This window comes from Anabrus simplex, chromosome 6 (genome assembly GCF_040414725.1).
Source record: "Anabrus simplex isolate iqAnaSimp1 chromosome 6, ASM4041472v1, whole genome shotgun sequence".
NCBI lineage: Eukaryota > Metazoa > Arthropoda > Insecta > Orthoptera > Tettigoniidae > Anabrus > Anabrus simplex.
Genome location: NC_090270.1, coordinates 59,249,135 through 59,254,853, shown reverse-complemented (window position 1 = coordinate 59,254,853; position 5,719 = coordinate 59,249,135). Strand labels below are relative to the sequence as shown.

Sequence of the window (5,719 nt, the reverse complement as noted above, 5' to 3'; positions counted from 1 at the left end):
TGCACTGGCCGGGAATCGAACCCGAGTCGCAAGAATGGGAATCTTGCATGATACCACTACACCACCAGTGCTTACTGAATGTAGTAGGAGAGCTGGAACAGGTCTACTCAGCCTCGGGAGGACAGCTGAATAGAGGTGGGTTCGATTCCCTGCTAAGTCATCCTAGAAGTGGTTTTCCGTACTTTCCTACTTCTGTTCCAGGCAAATGCCCTGCCCTTGAGGCGGTAGAGGTGGGATCCCTCGCTGAGTCTGAGGATAAAAACCAGCCCTGGAGGGTAAACGGATTAATCTGGAAGTAACATTTGGCTATTTCTCCAGTATTATGACGAAATGATGTGTCTTCTTAGGGTCAAAATGTAAAAAAAAATATATAAAAACTTTATGACTTATCTGGTTTTTCCCTGGGATGATTGATATATTGCCGTCCTCACGGTGTAGGAGGCCCGGAGGCCCCGGGTTCGATTCCCGGCCAGGTCAGGAACTTTTACCTGCATCTGAGGACTGGTTCGAGGTCGACTCAGCCTATGTAATTACAATTGAGTAGCTATCTGACCACACGACACCTTGTAATCTGTAGGCCTTTGAGCTGAGCAGCGGTCGCTTGGTAGGCCGCGGCCCTTCGGGGCTGTTGCGTGATGGGGTTTGGGGGGGGGGGGGGTATGAATGATATATTCTCCTACTCACAAAGGTAATTTACATTATTCCTGGTGTTGAAGTAACTATTTTTCAGTACAACGAAAGATCACAGGTTTTAATGAAATGTTTACGTAACGCCTAATAACCACCCCGGATATCCTGAGGCTCCTTTCACAATATGAACATTGCTGTGGGAGAAAGTTGCCAAGACTTTGCGCTTATTCGCTCCCTCTACCGGAGAAATGCCGAGAAGTGGATAAGCCGCCCAGGGGGGAGATCTCAAGTGAAGAAGAGAGCGCTATCAAAAGGTCTTGAAAGAGAAAGAGGGTAATGGGGAAGGAGAATCCCGTGGAATGCTATTAACGTAATTTAATCTGTTCTGTTGAGAGACATGAGGTTGAGGAAGGTCAGGACACATGTTGCCCTAGGTTCCGCATGCTTCACCGATAACAAAGTCCTTACTTACATCTGCCCTTTTAACATTATCATTGCCCTCACACCAGCTAGACGGGCAGGGTTGGCACCACAAATAACTAAGTAGCCCTTCAAATATGTTTGATTTTCTAACAGCATTTGAGAAAATACAGGGTGTATCAGAAGTGGCGCAAGATGAAACGGTAACATGTCCAGCACGCTAACCATTTAGCCATGGAGCTGGGCTTTCACCAGGGTAAAAACCACCAATCGCTATCTTCGACTAGCCAGAAGATATCTGAGGTGTAAACTTTAAATGTTATTGATTTTACGGCCAAAGTTTTACGTTTTTAACCCTCTACTGCATGAATTATTTTTCGTTTTCGTTTGGTGAAGAAAATTTCAAGCTTTAATGTTCAACATATGTTCAGTGTATTAGATGTACCAGCAATTCTTAATTGGGGCTAATAGCTTAACACTCATATGTGATGTGGATTGCCATAGTTGAATATATATACGATTTTTCACGATTTTACGCTAAGCTTTTAACATTCAAAGACCGAACATTACTACCTACTGGCCATGGGTACGTACTGCAAGGCGCAAGTACAACTTGCAGAACCGTAGGTCGGTAATGTCTTTGTACAGTTGAAGGTGTGCCGTAAAACTACCTCTGTCTACAATATTTATCCATTTATACAGGTGAAAAGTTATTTGTTGCCAAAAGGCAACAGTATGCAGTAGAGGGTTAAGACGCCGAGGTGCCAGAATTTTGTCCCACAGGAGTTATTTTACCGGCCAGTAAATTTACCTATATGACGCTTCAATACCTTCAAATACCACAGGATGGAGCCGGGATCAACCCGCCAACTTGGGTTCAGAAGGGGAGCGCTCTACCGTCTCGCCACTCAGCCTGGCAATCCTGTATAATAGATTAACTTGGGCTTTAATGGGTTAAACAATCTTAAGTGTCAATCGGTTCACCTCTGCGGTATAGTCGATTGTGTGATTAGCTGCCACGGCCGGAGGCCCGGCTTCGATTCCCGGCTCTGCCACGAAATTTGAAAAGTTGAGCGGGGGCTGGAACGGGGTCCACTCAACCTCGGGAGGTCAACTGAGTAGAGGCGGTTCGATTCCCACCTCAGCCATCCTTGAAGTGGTTTTTCGTGGTTTCCTCACTTCTCCTCCAGGCAAATACCGTGATGGTACCTAACTTAAGGTTACGGCCGCTTCCTTCCCTCTTCCTTGTCTATTCCTTCCAATCTTCCCATCCCCTACAAGGCCCCTGTTCAACATAGCAGGTGAGGCTACCTGGGCGAGGTACTGGTCGGCCTACCCAGTTGTATCTACCGACCCAAAGTCTCACGCTCCAGGACACTGCCCTTGAGACGGTAGAGATGGGATCTCTCGCTATATTTGAGGGAAAACCAGCCCTGGAGGGTGAACGGATTACGAAAGAAAGAGATTCGATCCGTTACCTTTGACTCAGCCGAATCATATAATTACCCATTAAAAGTCATTTACCTAACCGTCTGCACAAGGTCACGTAAGGACGTGATGTTCTGGGGAGAGAGCTCTATTTGAGAAGTACAGTACGGTAATTTTCTCATTCCCATTAGAAAGCTCCTTACAAATGATTCACTGCTCTACGACGAATTTGTTTCCAAGCGATCACATGTTTTGTTTTTAAGAATTACTGATGATTTAATGAAGTATTTCGTAGAACACTGTCAGCTTGTCATGGTTACAGGACGCTGAACACAATGATTAGCGCAATGGAAGATGAAGTTACGTTGAACAAGTGTTGATTACAACTACTGTATGTGAGTCATACTCTGTACTCGACCTGCTTTCTGATGAGGTACGGTACTGTCAGTCTTTAACATCATTAGGACAAGACTGACCCTCCTCAGCATCTTCTTGTTTCCACCTTTTGCCAGTCACTTACCGACGGAACCACATATTGAATTAATGCTAGTTTTATGGCCAGAAGCCAACGGCCGTAGCCGTGTTGAAACACCGGATCCCGTGAGATCTCCGAAGTTAAGCAACATTGGGCGTGGTCAGGAGTTGGATGGGTTGCCACGCGCTGTTGGTTGGGGGTAAGGGAATGGAGGAGCGGAAAGGAACTGCACCGCACGTAAACTCCGGCTCAGGAACACCTCTGTGGAGGTTCGGACCTGCCTTCGGGCAGAATAACCCGTACCTTACCTTATGGCCAGATGCCTGTCCTTACGACATATTTCTGTCTGTCGAACGCAAGATACAAATTTATGAGAACACTGGCACATACAATACCTTATGTGTAAATGAAGGCGTGTATTAATATGAACACAAGCACCCAGTCACCGAGCTAGAGGAATTAACAGGAAGCGGCTAAAATTTCCAGCCTGGCCGGAAATCGAACCCGGACCCTCTGAACCGAACACCACTACGCAGACTGTTCATCAAGGAGCAGGATGGTAATATATTTACAATAAAGGCTCACTGATTCAAATGAGGTGACATCGAGGCCATGTCGGGTTATCTACAACACGGAGGTTTGTTGTTTTGTTTTTGCTTTTGTTCCTGTACGTCGCACCGATACAAATAGGTCTTATGGCGGAGATAGGATATGAAAGGTCTAGGAGTAGGAAATAAGCGTCCTAAACTGAAAATGGGAAACCACGGAAAATCATCTTCAGGGCTGCCGACAGTGGGATTTGAAACCATTATCTCCAGAATGCAAGATCAAAGCTGCGCGCCCCTAGCCGCACGGCCAACTCATTCGGTCGGATTAAACCTAAAACGAGACAAAATATCAATAACTCACATAGTCGAAGTCGTTGCCAGTACAGGTGAAAAGTGTTCACCGTAACTGACTATTGTGCCTTGTGGACGAATAAATAAATAAATAAATAAATAAATAAATAAACCGCCTCTGTTGTGTAGTGGTTAGTGTGTTTAGCCACCACCCCCCGGAGGCCCGGGTTCGATTCCCGGCTCTGCCACGAAATATGAAAAAGTGGTACGAGGTCTGGAACGGGGTCCACTCAGCCTCGGGAGGTCAACCGAGTAGAGGTGGGTTCGATTCCCACCTCATCCATCCTGGAAGTGGTTTTTTGTGGTTTCCCCACTTCACCTCCAGGCAAATGCCGGGATGGTACCTAACTTAAGGCCACGGCCGCTTCCTTCCCTCTTCCTTGTCTAACCCTTCCAATCTTCCCAACCCCTCCGCAAGGCCCCCGTTCAGCAAAGCAGGTGAGGCCGCCTGGGCGAGGTACTGGTCATCCTCCCCAGTTGTATCCCCGAACCAGAGTCTCAAGCTCCAGGAAACTGCCCTTGAGGCGGTAGAGGTGGGATACCTCGCTGAGTCCGAGGGATAAACCGACCCTGGAGGGTAAACAGATTAAGAAGAAGAAGAAATAAATAAATAAATAAGGCCAGCGTTTCTAGCGTCATACGGTTTTTTTGCTACTTGTTTAACTTCGCACTAACACAGGGATGGCAAACTTTCTTTTTTCGTTATTTGCTTTACGTTGCACCGACACAGATAGGTCTTATTGCAACGATGGGATAGGAAAGGCTTAGGAGTGTGTACAGCTCCAACATTTGCCTGGTGTGAAAATGGGAAACCACATAATACCATCTCCAGGGCTGCCGACAGGGCGATTCGAAACCATTATCTCCCGGATGCAAGCTCACAGCTGCGCGCCCCTAACCACATGGCCAACTCGCCCGGTCGTATCGAGTGTAATAGCCTGCCTGAATATTGGCGGGAAGTAGCTGGGGAGTAGATTCTTCTTTAGCACGCCATTCCTCTGGTTCGTAAATTTTCTTATACTACTGGCACGTAACACACTGGTTCATCATAGCATTCAAGCTATTCAACCCCTACTCTGAGGCACTGATTGGAATGAGCAGAGTGCATATTTAACAGAATAATCGCATAGGAGTGTTCACGGCTGTCTGCGACCTGGTCATGTCAGCTCTGGAACTTTGGACTGTTAGATCGGCACCGTAGTACTGTTCGTTAAAAGTGAGAAAATGTGCGGTTTTTCATTTGATCGAGTATTTTATATGATACCATTGCTTTGAATCGCTACATTCCTACTGACGTTTTTTTAATGAACTATGTTGACTTCTGTTACGAAAACCACAAAGTCAGTCTTTCCGAAAATCCCGTAGCGAAGCACGGGTACATCAGCTAGTACTGTAATAAAATTGGGGTCTTACTAGTTACTTATACGCTCTCTCCCTTGTATTCTTATCACAAGAGATCTGTAACCTTTTTCACTACCTCGTTATTATGATCACCCAATTAAACATCTTTCCCAATACTTGAAACCTAGGTACTTATAGTGTTTCCCATCAACACAGTAATTAAAACCGAGTGCACTGTTCCTCTTGTGAAGCTAACAACCTTTAGTTTTATCTGCTGTCCATATCACAACAATGTCAAGTTTCTCACAATCCTGTAACTTATTTACTACTCTATACAGTGTAACATCATCCACAAATAGCCTTATCTGTTGTTCCAGTTCCTTATATAATTAATTTATATACTTAAGAAAACATAAAGGTTAATACATCCCTGTGGGACTCCCTCTGAATCATTACAGGGTCACAAAGCGCTTGATCTACTCTAATTCTCTGAGTTCTATTTTCTAGAACTTTAGCCTCACATTCA

At 45.5% G+C, this 5,719-nt stretch overlaps 1 non-coding gene across 1 annotated transcript; it reads right to left on the bottom strand.

Moving 5' to 3' along the window:
* Window positions 1–71, bottom strand: TRNAG-CCC (transfer RNA glycine (anticodon CCC)). Its single transcript has one exon. It is a non-coding gene; the product is annotated as a tRNA-Gly (tRNA).
* Window positions 72–5,719: the final 5,648 nt, after the last annotated feature.